Genomic DNA, 21,341 nt, shown 5'->3' on the forward strand with positions numbered 1-21,341 from the left:
ACTTCAATGACAGTGCATACATTATCAGAGTTATGTTTTTTGTTTGCATTACAACTGCAGGTATTGTGGTCTATGCAAACATGACTCCTCGTAAAAAAAGGTGTCAGTTTTGTTGCCAGATAAAAGGGTAAGAAAAACAATTATTAGCTTGAAATCGTTTCGTGTTTAGGGTCGCCGGGTTCGTTAGCGCAGTGCGCTATCCGCCGCGCCACCACTCACAAGGACGCCGCCTCCCGCGTGCCTTATAAGGAACGCCGAGACAGAGTTGAGAGTGAGAGAGAGACAGGGGCGAGAGAGCGAGAGAGAGGGAGGGAGGGAGACTCTAAACATCATCGGCGGAGAGAGAATCTGAAATGATTGTCGCCTCTGCTGGCAAAGGCGAGTGGGAGGAGGAGCACAAGCCAAGAACCCTTCGCCACCAACTTGCCGTACGTAGCCCCGTTACATCATATACATTTTTTGAGGCTGAGTCGACCTAAGGGAGGGCCCAGAACCGATTCAGATGATCGTCGCTGGTGTCGGCCGTGAGCCGGAATCGAACTCGGGTGGTCAGGTTCGTAGCGCAGCGTAGCGCTCACCGCCACACTACCGATCTCCCCCATGCGTAGACGCAAACATACACATACACACGTGTGTGTGTGTGTATCTAGTGTGTGTGGGGAGCGGTAGTGTAGCGGTTAGCGCGCTGCGCTATGAACCCGGCGACATGGGTTCGATTCTCGCTCACGGCCAACACCAGTGACGATTATCTGAACCGGTCCCGGGCCTCCCCTAGGTCGACTCAGCCTCAAATGAATAACTGGTGTGGTGTGTAAACATCGTCACCAGGGAGACAAAGGCGGTCGGGCGTGGTTCTGGCCACCCACCCCCTCGTGTACCGTGCCTGCCTTCATAGGTGCTCGCTAACGGCACTTGCCCCTACAGTCCGTTAAGGCTATATGGAAGATATTTGTCTTTGTATCTAGTGTGATGTGTAAACATCGTCACTAGGGAGACAAATGCGGTCGGACGTGGTTGTGTGCTGTACCGGCCTTCATAGGTGCTCAATAACAGCACTTGTCCCAACAGTCTGTTAAGGGTTTACGGGTGATCTTTGTCTTTGTATCTGAACACACACGCGTGTGTGTGTATCTAGTTATGTGGGGAGCGGTGGCGCAGCGGTTAGCGCTACGCTGCGCTACGAACCTGACGACCCAAGATCGATTCCCGCTCACAGCCAACACCGGTGACGATTATCTGAACCGGTCCTGGGCCTCCCCTAGGTCGACTCAGCCTCAAATGAGTACCTGGTGCGGTGTATAAAACATCGCCACTGGGGAGGCAAAGGCGGCCGGGCGTGGTGCTGGCCACCTACCCCTCAGTGTACCGTAACCGGCCTTCATAGTCACTCGCGAACAGCACTTGCCCCAACAGTCTGTTACAGGCTACACGGGGGATCTTTGTCTCTTTTTGTATCTGGTTGTGTGTACAAATCCCAACTGCTCATATCGACGGCGAACGAATGCTATTCCGTGTAGCACGAAGAAGGGTCATCGCCCGAAACGTCGCGCATTATGTGTCTCGAGGCGACGCGTACGCGGTGTTCGCTGTGGGCGCGTGCGTTGAGTCGGGGGGGGCGGTGGGGGGGGGTGGGGGGGGTGTTCGTCTCCAGTAGCGCTTTGGGGGGTCTTGGTGACCCTCGAGTTCCAACTCCAAAACACGCGAGGCGCCTGTGGACGATCTTCACCGCGCAGCTCAAACGCGCGCGTCGCCTTAAAGGAAAACAAATGCGTACGGTGGTGGCCCGACGTTTCGGGCGATGGCCCTTCTGCGTGGCACACGTGCATAGAGAGAAGCCAGCAGAGCGGGGTGGCGAAGGAGAGAGACTGCGTTTTGATAGTTCGGTGCAACTTACAATTCAGGCATGCCCCCCCCCCCCCCCACCAGTTACTGTCGCTTCGCGAACACGTGGACACTTAATCGCAAATACCGCTCCCCGAATTGCGTCGTCTCAACCCTCGCACGCAACGTAGCACGTCGCTGACGTCATCGCCCCCGTTATCCGTCGCCTCGCGGCAAATCGCTTCTCGTTTTTACGTCGTTTACTCGCTCGTCCTGTCGCCTTTCAGGAAGGCGTTCCCGTACCCCCCCCCCCCCACCATATTCTTAGGTTTTTTCGGTAAAGTCACGTAGGTAAAATTTTAAAATTAATAAAAGTAAAAAAAAAATCACGACGTTTCGGAGGCAACACAAGCTTCCATCTTCAGGTGGAACCGTCACAGCACGATAGCTGTATCAAGTGAGAGAAATACCAAGAAAACCGTACCTGCATATATACTGGTTGAGGGTGGGAGGAGCCAAGGTAGGCCCTGAATATTATTTTTGTGAGGTTCGGTGCGGCTGAAGCACGCTGTTAGGAATGAGCCTCTGTTGTGAAAACTAGGTGCGGATAATGTAAAGGTGCGTGTAAAAGGGACTGAGCCTTTTTATTATGTAGAGATGATGCGGCTGAAATCGCTGCCAAGAAATGAGTCTTTGTTGTGTAGAATGGTTGACTGAGCCTATTGTTATGTAGAGGTGGTGGCGCTTACATCGCTGCCAGGAATGCTCCAAATATGTGTCGTTAAATATTTTTGGCATGGTTAATAACATCTTTCCAATGATTACTAAGTTTGTACCCATCATCACGGTTGAAATTAAATTAAATTGAAAATTAAGAATATGAATCCTTGCAGTCACGAAAGCTTCAAATATAGAATTAATACCCCCCCCACCATCCCCACGTCCCCTCAAGACCACGACGTTAACCGGGGTATGCCTCGGGCTAGATCGCACGAGCACGAGTGTGATGTGTTAACCCGACGCGGTCACTCAGTGAGGTTCGTCGCCTAAACCGACACGTGGTGGTCAGTGACGACTTGAGCACCACCGGTGCGTCGGAGAGCAAAAAAGGCCACAGCAGCATTCACGGCGTGCAGTGCCGCGCCGTCTCGCCGGTGATGACATCAACCAGCCAGAATTGTTCCGTTCTTTGGGTCTTTCGGTAAAGCCACATAGACAGATGGAATAATTTTTAAAAAATAACAATATTTGTATTGTTATGATATTGGTCGCAAGAGTCTGGGACGTGTCGAGCGGGGTACTTACGACTCGATATATAAATAACAAAAAGTAATAAAAATAATATCAATATTTTTTTTTTTAAATAACAATTCAATAATAAGAATATTTTTTTTTATTATTATAATAAAAAATGATAAACATTAAAATAATAACAATAAAATAATTAAAAAATTTGTAATTTTTATTATAAAAAAAAATTACAATAAAAAATAATAACAATATTTTTTATTATGTTTTATTATTTCATCTATCTACGTGGCTTTACCGAAAGACCCAAAGAATATGAATTCCTGCACTCACGAAAGCGTTAAGTCAAGAATTGTTCTGGCCAAACAAAAAAATAAAAACCTCGTCCCCGCGAAACGTCACGGCGCTCGGATAGTAAACGTCGTGGCGTGGATCTACTCTCCGACACACCGGTGGGCCCAAGCAGACACCGATTGTCACGTTTGGTGAACGTGACCAAACCCACAGGGAGGTTGAGTTTCCAGGTTCATTCGGCGTACAGCCGTTTCAATGCGGGCAAAAAAAACGTGTCTCTTTGTTTGTGTTTCTCTCTTGTGATGGGACTTTGCAGGATGAACGTTGAGATTTTCATGGGGCACGGGGTGACCACTAAGGTCTGAGTTGACAGGTTTGCAAACCATCTTCTTGGTTCTTTCGGTAAAGTCATCACGTAGAATGGAAATGATAAAATAATAAAAATAAAACAAAATAAAATACAATTCTCACGACGTTTCGGCCACAACGCAAGCAGCCGTCCTAAGGTGAAGAACAGGTCTGTCGAGAAGACAGAGGCTGCTTGCGTTGTGGCCGAAAGGTCGTGAGAATTATTTTATTATGTTTTATTTTTTTTTATTTTATTATTTCCATTCTACGTGACTTCACCGAAAGAACCAAGAAGATGAATCCCTGCAGTCACGAAAGAAGCTTTAAATCGAGGTATGTAAACTAAGCAGATTCGTTCATTTGTCATTCGAAAGTAAAAATTGTAAAAATAAAATGAAAATTAAATGTACCAGCGCACGTTGCTTGCGATTGCAAGACGTGATTTTCGCGTTGCGATGTCATCGGTGGGCCCCGCTGTGCGATCCGTTGCTTCAACCCGTTGCGTGAGTCTATAGGGGGAAGGGGATCTTTGTCTTTGTGAGGCTATACGGGGGATCTTTGTCTTTACTTCTGATGATACGATGAGTAAACTTCGCTGCTGGGGAGACAAAGGCGGCCGGGCGTGGTGTTTGGCCACCCACCCCCTCGTGCACCGTGCCAGCCTTAATAGGCGCTCGCTAACAGCACTTGCCACACCAGTTTTAAGACGCTAACCACTGCGCCACCGCTCCCAACACAGGTACAAGACCCTCCCCCACCCCCCTTCGGCCTCAACAGCATATTGGGCAGAGGTCGCAACCGGGTACCCGATACCCGTACCCTACCCGATACCCGGTTACCCGTACCCGGCCGGGTACGGGTACCCATTTGCGACCCTGGTGCGGCCGGGTACGGGTACGGGTAGGCCGTGAGTCACTGGTGAGTCACCGTTTGTCACTCATTTCCCAACGTCTTGTCTCTTCTCACAATTCAAGTTCCTAGAATCAACCCACCCGCGCCTGCAACATGGATTCATCCCAGAGGTCGCAATCGGGTACCCGTACCCTACCCGATACCCGGCCGGGTACGGGTAGCCGGGTATCGGGGAGGGTACGGGTACCCGTTTGCGACCTCTGGTACGGCCGGGTACGGGTAAGGAATCAAAACCCGTTTGCGACCTCTGCTATCGGGACGAGTGCTCTCTGCGAGCATCCTGTTCCACAAGACGCGCGGTGTTGGCCACCCCAACCACCACTCCTCGTGTGCCGTGCCGCTCGCTGACGGCACTTGACCTCGAGAGAACGTGCCGCTTGAAGCCCCCCACGGTGCGAGAGGTGGTGGTGTGGGATAGGGGGAGGGGAGTCTTTGCCTTCGCTATGTAAATCTGCCGAGGGAATCTTTCTGATTTACAGAGACGGATAGAATTTGCGACTTGGCAGCGCCGACGGGGAACTCTAACTCGTCATGGCAGCGCATCACCGAGCCACTTAGAGAGTGATTTGACACCCACCAGGTGAGAGGAGGAGGAGGGAGGGGAGCGGGCGGTTTTACTGCTGTTCCGTGGCTTTGAAAACGAATTTTCATTTCGAAATGCCTGTTGTTGTTGCTGTTGTTGTTGCTGTTGTTGTTGCTGTTGCTGTTGTGGCTACGTGCGGTGCGAAAAGGTTCATACAAACGTGGATTAATCGGAGTTCCACCTGAACCGTGGGAATAGCGACCTGCAAACCAATAAACTATTATTTTAAGATATTCTTTATTTTGCCGGGGTAAGGCCCGCGAAGCTTTAAATGACCTTCTCAACTAAAAACGACTCAACAATTAATTTTTTGCAATAATAGGGGTTTTCACCTTTTTTCTGGCAACAAAACTGAAACATTTTTACATGGAATCCCTGCAGTCACGAAAGCTTTAAATCGAAATTTAGCAGGTGCCATACTTCGTGGTATTTCCCAAACGAATGGAGCACATTAACTACTCACTCTTTCTTCAATAACACCGAGTGCGTGTGCGGCCTTTCGCAGACAAGGAGGAGGGCCGTTGCCTGAAACGTCGCCTCCCATCAGAAGCCATTTGTAATCAAGTCTTTGAATCCACATCAGTCTTCCACTCTCACCATCGACGCTGTCTCCCTTCTGGCCTCTATATTTACGCGTCGTGAAGAAAGGGGGTCCTTGCCCGAAACGTCGGCTATTATATCCGTGGTTTTTGTTTTGTTTCTTTCAAGGCTTCGCGGACGCCCTTGAGTTGTGTGGTCAATAGCGGCCACGGCGCTTCGCCTTTTGAGTTGACCTTTTGAGTTGACCTTTTGAGTTGACCTTTTGAGTTGACCTCCGAGCAAGGAGGCTGCTTCGCGAACACGGCCTCAGCGTGCCAACAAACGCAGCCACGCAGCCGCTGCTGGAAACCAACACCCGCACTCAACACACGCGTCTACAGCAAACATTGTGTGTGTGTGGTGTGTGTGTGGTGTGTGTGTGTGGTGTGTGCGTGGTGTGCGTGTGGTGTGTGTGTGGTGTGTGTGTGGTGTGTGGTGTGTGTGTGTGTGGTGTGTGTGTGGTGTGTGTGTGGTGTGTGTGTGTGGTGTGTGTGTGGTCTGTGGTGTGCGTGTGGTGTGTGGTGTGTGTGGTGTGTGTGTGGGGTGTGTGTACGTGGTGTGTGTGTGGTGTGTGTGTGGTGTGGTGTGTGGTGTGTGTGGGGTGTGTGTGGTGTGTGTGTGGTGTGTGTGGTGTGTGTGTGTGGTGTGTGTGTGGTGTGTGTGTGGTGTGTGGTCTGTGGTGTGTGTGTGGTGTGTGGTGTGTGTGTGTGGTGTGTGTGTGTGGTGTGTGCGTGGCCTCAAGATAACATAAATAATACGCAAGGTTTCATCATCGTTGCCTCGGTCGGTCGGTGCCACTTTGGCTCGGATTCATTGTGGTGGGGACCTCGCACAAAGAGGGTCAGACCGCAGTGCAGTTCTTCAGGAACTAGTGGTGTTTGTTGTTGTTGTTGTTGCATCCATTATTCTTTTGTTAACTCAGCCGTCAACACCCGCATCGGTCCGATGACCGCGTGCCCTCACGCATGGGCGGCGAGCGGGCCGATCAATCATAATCGATAACCAATCGGGTATACCCTTCACTATACATCGAGTGGTGGGTGCAGTGGTTAGCGCACTGAGCTACAAACCCAACGACCCGAGTTCGATTCCCTGCCGAAGACCAATAACGGCCGCAATAATTTGAACCGTTTCTGTGCCTCCTCTAGGTTGACTCAGCCTCATGAGTTCCTGGTGCGGTGCGTGAACATCGCCACTGGGGAGACAAAGGCGGCCGGGCGTGATACTGGCCAGCCACCCCCTCGTGTGCCGTACCGGCCTTGATAGGTGATTTGCTAACAGCACTTGCCCTAAAAAAAGACTTTTTATTTTTTTTTCTTACGGAATCGATCCGAAAACGTTAAGTTCCCGCCAAAAGTGGCGTCACGTGGCATCGAGTGACGTCACAATCGTAGGACATCGAAGCACGCTCGCACGTGGCTGGCGGTGGGGCAGCGAACTCCATTGGATGCTTCTAGATTTGAAGCTTTCGTGACTGCAAGGATTCATATTCTTAGGTTTTTTCGGTAAAGTCACGTAGGTAAAAAAAATTAATTAATGAAAGTTAAATAAAAAATCAAATAAAAATCACGACGTTTCGGAGGCAACACCAGCTCCCACCTCTTTTAACGAGGCCGTGAACCAGGGGGGAGGACATTTTCTCTGCCAAGGGCCATTTGGATATTTATAACATCATTCGCGGGCCATACACAATTATCAACTTACAAATTAGCCCGTTATATTTGGTCAAACATTTAATTAACACACCCCTAATGCGATGGGCTGAAACTGCTTCTCTTTGGCGAGGCGTGTGATGATGTTAGCTGCTGGTGTTGATGATGTTGCTGCTACACGCAACTGCTTTTCCAGATTTGCTCCTAGATTTGTTGAATTTCGAGTCCCGCCTGCGGTTGCCTTGGCAGGGCCACACCAAATGATTTCGCGGGGCTTATACGGCCCGCGGGCCGGACGTTTCCCTCCCTTGCCGTATTCGAACGAGTGGTGAAGTATGGTCTCATGAACAGTGGGCAATCGTGAGTGATACCGTCGTCTCAAACGGTAGCAGCAGATGCACCGAATCATCACCACCCGGACTTATGACCCGTATCCTGAACCAAGCCTGGGTTTGCTGGGCCCAGACAACAACAATTTGTTCAGCCCAAAGGCGAAATTTGCATATAATTAAGTATAAATTAGCATGTAATTTAAATTCAGCCGCAAACTCATCTCGGGATGATCTAAATGGGGAATTATTACTTTTAATTAATTAGTTTACCCACGGGAAGGAGAGAGGAGTGGTGGGCGGGGTGATAAACGTTGTGGGTTCGTGGGGCTGACGGATTACAACATTGTGTGTAATTGTGTCAATATTAGGATTGTTATAATATGGAGAGGTGTGGGGTTTATTTGTGGTTTTAAAACCGGTTTGTTACCGCACGTATGGAATACATTGCCTTGATATAAACGTACAGCGTGCTTGGATTGACATTGTTTTTAAACTATACCATTATATTCTAGATTTGAAGCTTTGGTGACTGCAAGGATTCATACTCTTAGGTTTTTTCGGTAAAGTCACGTAGGTAAAAAATAAAATTAAAATTAATAAAAGTAAAATAAAAAATCACGACGTTTCGGAGGCAACACAAGCTTCCGTCTTCAGGTGGAACCGTCACAGCACGATTGATGTATCAAGTAAAGAGTTGTAAAGAGATGTGTTTCCTCCGAAACGTCGTGATTTATTATTTTACTTTTATTAATTTTAATGTTATTTTTTACCTACGTGACTTGCAGTCACGAAAGCTTCAAATCTAGAATATAATGGTATAGTTTAAAAACAATGTCAATCCAAGCACGCTGTACGCTTATATCAAGGCAATGTATTCCATACGTGCGGTAACAAACCGGTTTTAAAACCACAAATAAACCCCACACCTCTCCATATTATAACAATCCTAATATTGACACAAACACACAATGTTGTAATCCGTCAGCCCCACGAACCCACAACGTTTATCACCCCGCCCACCACTCCTCTCTCCTTCCCGTGGGTAAACTAATTAATTAAAAGTAATAATTCCCCATTTAGATCGTCCCGAGATGAGTTTGCGGCTGAATTTAAATTACATGCTAATTTATACTTAATTATATGGAAATTTCGCCTTTGGGCTGAACAAATTGTTGTTGTCTGGGCCCAGCAAACCCAGGCTTGGTTCAGGATACGGGTCATAAGTCCGGGTGGTGATGATTCGGTGCATCTGCTGCTACCGTTTGAGACGACGGTATCACTCACGATTGCCCACTGTTCATGAGACCATACTTCACCACGCTCGTTCGTATACGGCAGGGGAGGGAAACGTCCGGCCCGCGGGCCGTATAAGCCCCGCGAAATCATTTGGTGTGGCCCTGCCAAGGCAACCGCAGGCGGGACTCGAAATTCAACAAATCTAGGAGCAAATCTGGAAAAGCAGTTGCGTGTAGCAGCAACATCATCAACACCAGCAGCTAACATCATCACACGCCTCGCCAAAGAGAAGCAGTTTCAGCCCATCGCATTAGGGGTGTGTTAATTAAATGTTTGACCAAATATAACGGGCTAATTTGTAAGTTGATAATTGTGTATGGCCCGCGAATGATGTTATAAATATCCAAATGGCCCTCGGCAGAGAAAATGTCCTCCCCCCTGGTTCACGGCCTCATTAAAAGAGGTGGGAGCTGGTGTTGCCTCCGAAACGTCGTGATTTTTATTAGATTTTTTATTTTACTTTCATTAATTACATTTTTTTACCTACGTGACTTTACCGAAAAAACCTAAGAATATGAATCCTTGCAGTCACGAAAGCTTCAAATCTAGAAGCATCCAATGGAGTTCGCTGCCCCACCGCCAGCCACGTGCGAGCGTGCTTCGATGTCCTACGATTGTGACGTCACTCGATGCCACGTGACGCCACTTTTGGCGGGAACTTAACGTTTTCGGATCGATTCCGTAAGAAAAAAAAATAAAAAGTCTCACTTCGTACCGAGGGGAAACATCTTCTGAGCATGCAAATTAAACTCGTTAAAAAATCGGGAACAAAGACAAAAGATCCCTCCCGTGTAGCTTTTTTAGGGCAAGTGCTGTTAGCAAATCACCAATCAAGGCCGGTACGGCACACGAGGGGGTGGGTGGCCAGTACCACGCCCGGCCGCCTTTGTCTCCCCAGTGGCGATGTTCACGCACCGCACCAGGAACTCATGAGGCTGAGTCAACCTAGAGGAGGCACAGAAACGGTTCAAATTATTGCGGCGGTTATTGGTCTTCGGCAGGGAATCGAACTCGGGTCGTTGGGTTTGTAGCTCAGTGCGCTAACCACTGCACCCACCACTCGATGTATAGTGAAGGGTATAACCGATTGGTTATCGATTATGATCGATCGGCCCGCTCGCCGCCCATGCGTGAGGGCACGCGGTCATCGGACCGATGCGGGTGTTGACGGCTGAGTTAACAAAAGAATAATGGATACAACAACAACAACAACAAACACCACTAGTTCCTGAAGAACTGCACTGCGGTCTGACCCTCTTTGTGCGAGGTCACCACCACAATGAATCCGAGCCAAAGTGGCACCGACCGACCGAGGCAACGATGATGAAACCTTGCGTATTATTTATGTTATCTTGAGGCCACGCACACACCACACACACACACCACACACACACACCACACACCACACACACACCATAGACCACACACCACACACACACCACACACACACCACACACACACACCACACACACCACACACACACCACACACACCCCACACACACCACACACCACACCACACACACACCACACACACACCACGTACACACACCCCACACACACACCACACACACCACACACCACACGCACACCACAGACCACACACACACCACACACACACACCACACACACACCACACACACACACACCACACACCACACACACACCACACACACACCACACGCACACCACGCACACACCACACACACACACCACACACACACCACACACACACAATGTTTGCTGTAGACGCGTGTGTTGAGTGCGGGTGTTGGTTTCCAGCAGCGGCTGCGTGGCTGCGTTTGTTGGCACGCTGAGGCCGTGTTCGCGAAGCAGCCTCCTTGCTCGGAGGTCAACTCAAAAGGTCAACTCAAAAGGTCAACTCAAAAGGTCAACTCAAAAGGCGAAGCGCCGTGGCCGCTATTGACCACACAACTCAAGGGCGTCCGCGAAGCCTTGAAAGAAACAAAACAAAAACCACGGATATAATAGCCGACGTTTCGGGCAAGGACCCCCTTTCTTCACGACGCGTAAATATAGAGGCCAGAAGGGAGACAGCGTCGATGGTGAGAGTGGAAGACTGATGTGGATTCAAAGACTTGATTACAAATGGCTTCTGATGGGAGGCGACGTTTCAGGCAACGGCCCTCCTCCTTGTCTGCGAAAGGCCGCACACGCACTCGGTGTTATTGAAGAAAGAGTGAGTAGTTAATGTGCTCCATTCGTTTGGGAAATACCACGAAGTATGGCACCTGCTAAATTGTATTTGACCAGGTAAGGCCCACCAAGCTAGCGTGTAGCTATTGTTCAAAATCGACCTGGTTATCACAAACGACAGCCCAACGAAGTGTCTCATCATCATCACGTGGACATTTATAGCAGCCAATACTCTCAGCGCGTGATTCTAAACGTGGAGGGAAACCCCGAAGGACCCGGAGAAAAATCCACGCGACCACGGAGAGAGCAAAAGAGACATTCAAACTCCCAATATACAGCAGCAGCAGGCGTTAGGGTCGGGATCGAACCCACGGCCTCCTGTATACCGAGCGAGGTAGTTAACATCTCTCCATTCGAAAGTGGCCTGAGTTTGATTCCCGCTCACGGCCAACACCAGGGACAATTACCTGAACCGATCCTGGGCCTCCCCTAGGTCGACTTGGTGTGTCTGTGTGTGTGTGTCTGTCTGTCTGTGTGTGTCTGTGGGGAGCGGTAGTGTAGCGGTTAGCGCGCTGCGCTACGAACCTGGCGACCCGGGTTCGATTCCCGCTCACGGCAAACACCAGTGACGATTATCTGAACCGGTCCTGGGCCTCCCCTAGGTCGACTCAGCCTCAAATGAGTACCTGGTGCGGTGTGTAAACATCGCCACTGGGGAGACAAAGGCGGCCGGGTGTGGTGTTGGCCACCCACCCCCTCGTGTGCCGTTGCGGCCTTCATAGGTGCTCGCTAACAGCACTTGCCCCTACAGTCTGGTAAGGCTACACGGGGTATCTTTGTTTTGTGTGTCTGTGAGCAATTGTGGTAACTAATTGCGCCCCTTACAACAAGCAAGCTAGCTTTATCTATATGTAGTGTGTAGTGTATCAGTGTGTAGTGTATCGATGTGTATAGTGTATCGATATGTAGTGTATAGTGTATCGATATGTAGTGTATAGTGTATCGATGTATAGTGTATCGATGTGTAGTGTATAGTGTATCGATATGTAGTGTATAGTGTATCGATATGTAGTGTATAGTGTATCGATATGTAGTATATAGTGTATCGATATGTAGTGTATAGTGTATCGATATGTAGTGTATAGTGTATCGACTCCCCACTCGCGCTGATCCATCGCGAAACTTCCAGCGCTGACGCCTCGGGAGCGCGCAGCGAGAGGAGCAATTCTCCCCCTCGCCCCCCCTCGGTCCCCCTCGCCCCCCTCTCCCCCCCCCCCTTGGTCCCCCTCGGTCCCTCGCCCCCCCCCCTCGCCCCCCCCCCTCTCCCTCCCCCTCGCACCCTCCCCTGCCCCCTCTCTCCCTCGCCCCCCCCCCCCTCGGTCCCCACCCTCACTCGCCCCCCCACCCTCACTCGCCCCCCCCCCTCGCCCCCCCCCTCGCCCCCCCCCCCGCCCCTCGCTCTCTCCCCTCCTCGCTCAACTCTCCGGCAGCCCGGTGACAACAGCCCCCCCCCCCCGGGCCCGCACCCTCCGCTTCTGTCGCCGCCTTCCCCCCCTCGAGTCAAATCGCATCGGAAGGCTTCGTGATTGACCCGCCCCGCCAGCCCCGCCAGAGCAGCCTGCACAGCGGAGAGCCGTGACACACGCGAGGTGCCCCCCCCCTCTCTCTCACCCCCAGCATCACCACCATCACTCCCACCACCACCCCCACCACCACTACCCCCACCACAGCACCCCGTCACGCGATTTGCGTGATGGGCAGGCGGCCCTATTAATGCGTCGCGGAGCGGGCAAAGTCAATTAACGTCCAATTTGGGGGGGGGGCTGGTGGGGGGGGGGGGCTGGTGGGGGAGGCGGCTGGTGGGGGGGGGCTCATTGAGATTCCGCGCTGCGCGGCCTCGGCCCACGGCGACTTCTTAACCCCTAGAGCGGCTCTCACTCAGTCACTCACTCAGTCAGTCACTCACTCAGTCAGTCACCCACTCACTCAGTCAGTCACTCACTCACTCAGTCACTCACTCACTCAGAGACTCACTCACTCAGTCACTCACTCAGTCACTCAGTCACTCACTCAGTCACTCAGTCAGTCACTCAGTCACTCACTCAGTCAGTCACTCACTCACTCACTCACTCAGTCAGTCACTCACTCACTCACTCAGTCAGTCACTCACTCAGTCACTCACTCACTCAGAGACTCAGTCACTCAGTCACTCACTCAGTCACTCACTCAGTCAGTCACTCAGTCACTCACTCAGTCACTCACTCACTCAGAGACTCACTCACTCAGTCACTCAGTCACTCACTCACTCAGTCACTCACTCACTCAGTCAGTCACTCACTCAGTCACTCACCCAGTCACTCAGTCACTCACTCAGTCACTCACTCAGTCAATCACTCACTCAGTCACTCACACTCACTCAGTCAGTCACTCACTCAGTCACTCACACTCACTCTCTCACTCTCTCACTCACTCACTCACACTCTCACTCACTCACAATCTTACTCACACACTCTCTCACTCACTCACACTCTCACTCAGTCACTCACACTCACTCAGTCACTCATTCAGTCACTCACACACTCACACTCTCACTCACTCACTCACACTCTCACTCAGTCACTCACTCACTCAGTCACTCACACTCTCACACACTCACTCACTCACACTCTCACTCACTCACACTCACAATCTCACTCACTCACACTCTCACTCAGTCACTCACTCACTCACACTCTCACTCTCTCACTAACACTCTCACTTACTCACACTCCCTCTTACTCACACTCACTCACACTCTCACTCATTCAGTCACTCACTCACTCAGTCACTCACACACTCAGTCACTCAGTCACTCACTCACACACTCTCACTCTCTCACTCACACTCTCACTCACTCACACTCCCTCTTACACTCACTCACACACTCACTCACTCAGTCACTCACTCAGTCACTCACACACTCACTCAGTCACTCACTCACACTCTCACTCAGTCACTCTCTCACACTCCCTCTTACTCACACACTCACACTCTCACACACTCACTCACACTCTCACTCAGTCACTCACACACTCAGTCACTCACACTCTCACTCAGTCACTCACACATTCACTCACTCACACTCTCACACTCTCACTCACTCAGTCACTCACTCACTCACACTCACTCACTCATACCCTCTCACTCACACACTCTCTCACACTCTCACACACTCACACACGCAAGTGTTGTTAGCGAGCACCTATGACGGCCGGCACGGCACACGAGGAGGTGGGTGACCAGCACCACGCTCGACCGCCTTTGTCTCCCTAGTGGCGATGTTTATACACCGCACCGGGTACTCATTTAAGGCTGAGTCTCTCTGACTGCTGGCCACGTAGCTTTGCCCAGGCTCTCGTCGAGACGCGGCGGGGAGAGATGGGAGACCGATGGTGGCTACGTGATGTCGCATTCCCTCCGTTCACATCGGACGACCCCTACGCACGCGTGCCAACATCACGTGACGGATTATCTGAATCGGTCCTGGGCCTCCCCTAGGTCGACTCGGCCTCAAATGAGCACCTGCTGCGGCGTGTAGTAAACATCGCCACCGGGGAGACAAAGGCGGCCGGGCGTGGTGGTGGCCACCCACCCGCTCGTGTGCCGTCACGGCCTTCGTAGCTGCTCGCTAACAGCACTTGCCCCAACAGCCTGTGAAGGCTACGCGGGGGATCTTTGTCTCTACGCTGCTGCGCGTGGCTGACTGGAGTGATCCAGCGCTGTGGAGGCAGCAGCGAGGGTTGTTGGTGCTTCACAAAAATTAGAGTTTTTTTTTTTCTGGGGGGGGGGGGGGGGGGGGGGGGCTCCAGACCCCCTGGAAGATTTGGTCCCCCCCCCCAATGTTGACTCCATGGCTACGGCCTTGCCTTGTGCACAATCCACCAGCCCCGCTCCTTTTTAAATCCTTTATATTAAGTTAACTTGCTTGCTTGCTTGCGCACTTACGACCGTGCAAATCTTTCGGTCGTTTTTTAACCCACTTCCCGTGATCCAATCGAGCTGACATTTTGCACACAGACTCGTTGTGCGTGACAATTAATTTTCGTGAAATTTTTTTTCCATAACTTTACACTTTTTAGGAAAAAATAAATTATATTTAATTACCAATTGCTTAATGGTGGCAGGCAATCATCTGACCCATAGGTGGCAGCCATCTCAAGCCAGAGGACGAGACGACTCTAGCCGCCACGCATATAAAGGATTTATAGTGAAAAACTTTGTTTTTACGGGTTAATTCTTTTCTGCTCAAACTTTCGCTCCACGTGAAGCGAGCGGCACCCTCCTCCCCCCTCTCTCTCTCTCTACGTCGTCTCAGCGTCCGCTCCTCCCTCAAGGCCCAGCCACCTCTTCTCCCCTGGCCCATCCTTCCCTCCATCCCTAGGCACCCCCACCCCGCCCCCGCCCCCAGTAATTCCCCTACCCGCTAAAGCTCCCTCCCCATACCCCCATTCACCGCATCGCCTTTAGCCGCCCTCGTCGTACCGCTCACAATAATCCTCGTGAAGCGCCTTGCGGGTAAAAGTCGCGATGGGAAATGTGAGAAGATCAAAGACCCGCGGGGACCGCGCGCTGCGTCTGTGGCCGTCTGGAACGCTCTTCCTGGCGATAGTCGGAAGCCGCTGGGAGCTGTGCACTTTTTTTTAAAAAATCCTCCACACGTTGAAATCTCATCACTTAAGAACTTATTTTTGTGTTTTAGTCTGTCGCCCTCCCCACGCCCCCACTGCCGATTAGCACGGTTGGCTACGTACGGTGCGAAAGAAGTTAAACATATTCACACACAGCAATCACCAGCAGTGCCTGTACTGTGAGGGAGAGGAGGGGGAAGCAATTGTGCTGCAGTGGCTAGGAGATGTTAACTATCTCGCCTGGTGTGCAGGAGGTCGTGGGTTCGATCGCCACCCTCACTCACGCCTGCTGCTGTATATTTGGAGTTTGCGTGTCTCTCTCTCATCATCATCACGGTGGCTAGGAGATGTTAACTACCTCGCCTGGTATACAGGAGGTCGTGGGATAGATCCCGACCCTGACGCCTGCTGCTGTGTATTTGGAGTCTGCGTGACTCTCTCTCATCATCATCACGGTGGCTAGGAGATGTTAACTACCTCGCCTGGTATACAGGAGGTCGTGGGTTCGATCCCGACCTTGACGCCTGCTGTGTATTTGGAGTTTGCGTGTCTCTTTCACTCTCATCATCATCATCATCATCAGGGTGGCTAGGAGATGTTAACTACCTCGCCTGGTGTACAGGAGGTCATGGGTTCGATACCGACCCTGACGCCTGCTGCTGTATGTTTGGAGTTTGCGGTGTCTTTCTCTCCACGTGGTCGCGTGGATTTTTCTCCGGGTCCTCCGGTTTTTCCCTCCCACATTTAGAATCAGCATCACGACGCGTTTGGAGTATTTGACTGCTATAAATACCCACGTGATGATGATGATGATATTATCAGCCACTTTCGTTGAGCTATCATTTGTGACGGCCCAAGTCGCTTCTGAAAGGCAGCTACGAATCAGCCTTACACCTGCTGGCAATGCACAGAGTTGAGTCGGTTTGTTTTATTACTTAAGGAGGACCTGGGAGTCGAAACGTCGGACGTGACGCCCAACAGCTGCACGGGCTGGGGGAGAGAAGCTGCGGCTCTTTGAGGGGGAGGTGGAAGGGGGGGGGTCGAGGTCAAAGGGGCCGTCCATAAATGACGTCACGCGATTTTGGGCGATTTTGACCCCCCCCCTCCCCCCCCCTCGTCACGCGGCGTCACAAAAAGTCAGACCCCCCCCCCTTAAATATGACGTCACGAAGCTCTGCACCCCCCCCCCCCCCAAAATAAACATGCTTCAAATCGCTTTAAACTATTGTCATTGTCGTGCGTATTTAATGTGGTGCTGCACTCTGATGTTGTAGGAGAAAACATTTATTAAGAAGTCTATTTAACTAAGTAGAACGTGTTGTCTATATTTATTTGAAGTTAAATTTCGATTCAAAGCTTTCGTGACTGCATGGATTCATATTCTTGGTTCTTTCGGTAAAGTCACGTAGAAGGGAAATAATAAAATAATACTAATAAAGCATAATAAGATAAAATTCTCATCTTATTATGTTTTATTTTTATTATTTTATTATTTCCCTTCTACCACTTTATTTAAAGTTGCGCTATCTGATGTCACGTCACATTTCTCAACCCCCACCCCTCCCCCCCCTCGTCACACATCGTCGAAAATGTCTGAACCCCCCCCCCCTCCCCCCCTAGGTGCGTGACGTCATTTATGGACGGCCCCAAATGGGCCCCCCCCCAGGGCTGACCGGGTGCGTCCTATGGCTTTTCATTCCTACGCGGCGACGCCTCCGTGGTGGTCGCGCAGGCCTGGGAGCCAGGGCACGCGCCCGGCACGAGCACCCGGCACGAGAGCCCGGCACGAGAGCCCGGCACGAGCGCACGGCTGTCGGCGAAGCTTGCTGATGAGACGCGGGATGCCGAACCCGGGTTAAGGGGGGTTGCCACCCTTTTTCTTTTTGCGTTTGTTCCCGCAGAGGACGAACTCCGGGACGGGTCGTCGCAGTCGTTCGACGTGAGTGGGGTGGGTGAGTGAGTGGAGTGGGTGCAGTGGGTGAGTGGGTGGGTGGGGTGGGTGACTGGGTGGGGTGGGTGAGCGGGTGGGGTGAGTGGGGTGGGTGAGTGGAGTGAGTGGGGTGGGTGGGTGGAGTGGGTGGGTGCAGTGGGTGAGCGGGTGGGTGGGGTGGGTGACTGGGTGGGGTGGGTGAGCGGGTGGGGTGAGTGGGGTGGGTGAGTGGAGTGAGTGGGGTGGGTGAGTGAAGTGGGGTGGGTGAGTGGGGTGGGTGAGCGGAGTGGGTGGGTGGAGTGGGTGAGCTGGTGGGGTGGGTGGGTAGGTGGGGTGGGCGAGTGGAGTGGGTGAGCAGATGGGATGGGTGAGCGGGTGGGTGAGCGGGTGGGGTGGGTGAGCGGGTGGGTGAGCGGGTGGGGTGGGTGAGCGGGTGGGGTGGGTGAGCAGGTGGGGTGGGTGAGTGGAGTTGGTGAGCGGGTGGAGTGGGTGAGCGGGTGGGGTGGGTGAGTGGAGTAGGTAAATGAGTGGGTTGGTGGGTGAGTGATGTAGTGAGTGACTTGGCAAATGAATGAGTGGAGGAGTGAGTGACGTAGTAGGTGAGTGGGTGTGCGGTAGGTGGGTGAAATGAGTGAATGAACGAGTGAGTCGGTGGGTGAGGTCAGTTAACGAGTGAATTTGCAAAGAGATGCATTCAGTAGTGAGTGGGGCAGCGAGTTATTCATTCAGTGAGTGAATGAATTGGTGAGTGTTTAGGTTGTAGGAGTGTTTGTGAGTGGGTGTGTGTGGAGTTTGTATGTTCCCCCGCCTGTTCTGCATGGGGTTTCCTCCCGTCGCTAAATACGACACACAATATTACTGGGATTGGCCATAACATCCCACTTCTCAAATATTACACTGCACATTTATTCAATTGGGAATTGGGGAGCCGCGGTGGCGAGATGTTAACTCCCTCGCCTGGTATGCAGGAGGACGTGAGTTCAATCCCTACCCTGATGCCTGCTGTATATTTGAAGTTTGTGTGGTGTCTCTCTCTCTCCCGGTGGTCGTGTGAATTTTCTTTCTCCAGCTCTTCCAGTTGTTTCCTCCACATTCAGAAACACGTGTTTTGAGTATTTGACTGCTATAAATTTCCACAAGATGATAAGCCACTTGGGTGAGCATCCATTTGTGGCCAGGTAGCTTTTGAAAAAGAGCTCGAATAGCAGCTCAATGGGGCATTACTTGGTGACGTACATTGTTTGGTTAGTTTCGTTACACAGAGCGGCATTGAGCTCCTACAGCGGAAAGCTGCCAAGAGCCTCCGAGCAGAGTATTGGAACTCGATTTTGTAAACAAGCGTAATCATGAATACACAAATAATTCAGCTGCAATTGTTTGTTTTTTTCCTTTCCAATACAACACAAATGATATCCAATTCTTGGCCTTGACAAATACAAATGGTAATCGTTTTTTTTTTACCCTTCTATCTGGCAACAAAACTGACACCTTTTTTACGATGAGTCATGTTTGCATAGACCACAATACCTGCAGTCGGAATGCAAACAAAAAACATAACTCTGAGCCTAGTCTCACATGGTGTTGGACCAGATGACGTCATCTGGTCCAACACCATGTGAGACTAGGCTCTAAGGAAAGCTGTCTCGGGTGTGGACCAATCAACTTCAAGGACAGTGCATACATCATCAGAGTTATGTTTTTTGTTTGCATTATGACTGCAGGTATTGTGGTCTATGCAAACATGACTCCTCATAAAAAAAGGTGTCAGTTTTGTTGCCAGATAAAAGCGAAAAAAAACCAATTATCATATTTTTACTGGCAAATGAGGTTGCAATGGTGTAAATACAAATGGCACAAGCTGGCGCATCACGCGACGATAATAATAATTATACGGGGTGTCCGAAAATGAATGAAGTAAATAGAACGTTGCCCACGCTCTGGCGTCCTCTACATATGTATAAGTTGCCAGCCAATGAATGAATGATTGTCTGCCTTGATAATTGGTTTTTTACCCTTCTATCTGGCAACAAAACTGACACTTTTCTTTACAAGGAGTCATGTTTGCATAGACCACAATACCTGTAGCCATAATGCAAACAAAAAAAAACATAAAAGTGCATATATCATCAGAGTTATGTTTTTTGTTTGCATTATGGCTACAGGTATTGTGGTCTATGCAAACATGACTTCTTGTAAAAAAAGGTGTCAGTTTTGTTGCCAGATAGAAGGGTAAAAAAACAATTATCATATTTTTTTTACTGGCAAATGAGGTTCCAATGGTGATTGTCTGCCCTGTACATCTTGTGAGCCGTAGGTTCCTGACCCCCGACCTAGCCGAGAGCTCTCCCTCGAGCCGCGCCGCTGTTGGCCGCCACGTCCGATGTTTCATCTCCCACATCCTTCTCAGCATACAACGACTCTTGCCTATGACACCCTTTTTGTTAACTCACTCTGTCTGCTGTCTGCTGTCGTTGTCGTATCCTCAAATCTTGTAACTCAATTTTAACCCACTTCCCATTGTGGTATCGACTGCAAACTTGGTATACTTATGTCATATTCTTAGGTTTTTTCGGTAAAGTCACGTAGGTAAAAATTTTAAATGAATAAAAGTTAAATAAAAATAAAATAAAAAATAAAATAATATGACAATAATACTATAATAATACGTGACTTTACTGAAAAAACCTAAGAATATGAATCCTTGCAGTCACGAAAGCTTCAAATCTAGAAATACTTATGTCATACTGATGACAACACTATATTCTATCATAAAAAAAAAGTTAACAATCTTTTTTACATGTTATGTTTAGGCTTGGCTCTAATTGTCCACGCTCAACTGACGTTGGCTGTAAATCACCACGGCCCCTTACGTTATGTCAAGCTTCGGGGCCACTTCCTGGAGTCGTGGAGTTATTCCATTACTAGTACGGTACATTTCATAAAAGTGTGTTTTTTAAAAAGTTTTTTTAAACATTACTTGTTTTATTTTACCAGCCGTAAGGCCCACCGGAGCTAACGTGTAGCTCTTTCTCAGAAGCGAGCTGGCGATCGCGAACGATACCTCAACGAGGTGGCTATTGTCGTCGTGAGGATGGAACGGGTGGAGTCCACATTCACGCTACGGCCCTCTCCTGGTGAGCCCAGGGTACGGTACCTCCTTAACGCTGACCCACGGGAACAGAGAGTTGGAAACGAATTTCGTGAGCACTGCTTTGTGTGCGTTTAGTTTGTGGTCCTTCCAGGCGCACCTCGGATGAGCACGGTTGGCTACGTGAGGTGCGAAAGAAGTTCAACAAACATAAATACATTGCTCCGCCTTCTGGCTGAGGCAGGGGTACGGCTGCTCCTCCAACACCCATCCACGGTAAGAAGGGAGTTTCACAAAACACCATCTGAGCTGTGATCCATCAACCCTCGCTGCTGCCTCCACAGCACTGGAACACTGCAGGCAGCCACGTGCAGCGGCATCGCCACCACCACCACCGCCACCACCACCGCCACCAGCACCACCACCACCACCAGCG

The 21,341-nt window shown here is 50.4% G+C and overlaps 1 long non-coding RNA gene across 1 annotated transcript; it reads left to right on the forward strand.

Annotated features, from left to right (window-relative positions):
* Positions 1 to 291: 291 nt before the first annotated feature.
* LOC144945575 (uncharacterized) lies at positions 292 to 20,840 on the forward strand. Its single transcript, XR_013639694.1, has 3 exons — positions 292 to 428; positions 17,789 to 17,826; positions 20,812 to 20,840. It is a non-coding gene; the product is annotated as an uncharacterized LOC144945575 (long non-coding RNA).
* Positions 20,841 to 21,341: the final 501 nt, after the last annotated feature.

This window comes from Lampetra fluviatilis, chromosome 38 (genome assembly GCF_964198595.1).
Source record: "Lampetra fluviatilis chromosome 38, kcLamFluv1.1, whole genome shotgun sequence".
NCBI classification, from domain to species: Eukaryota; Metazoa; Chordata; class Hyperoartia; order Petromyzontiformes; family Petromyzontidae; genus Lampetra; species Lampetra fluviatilis.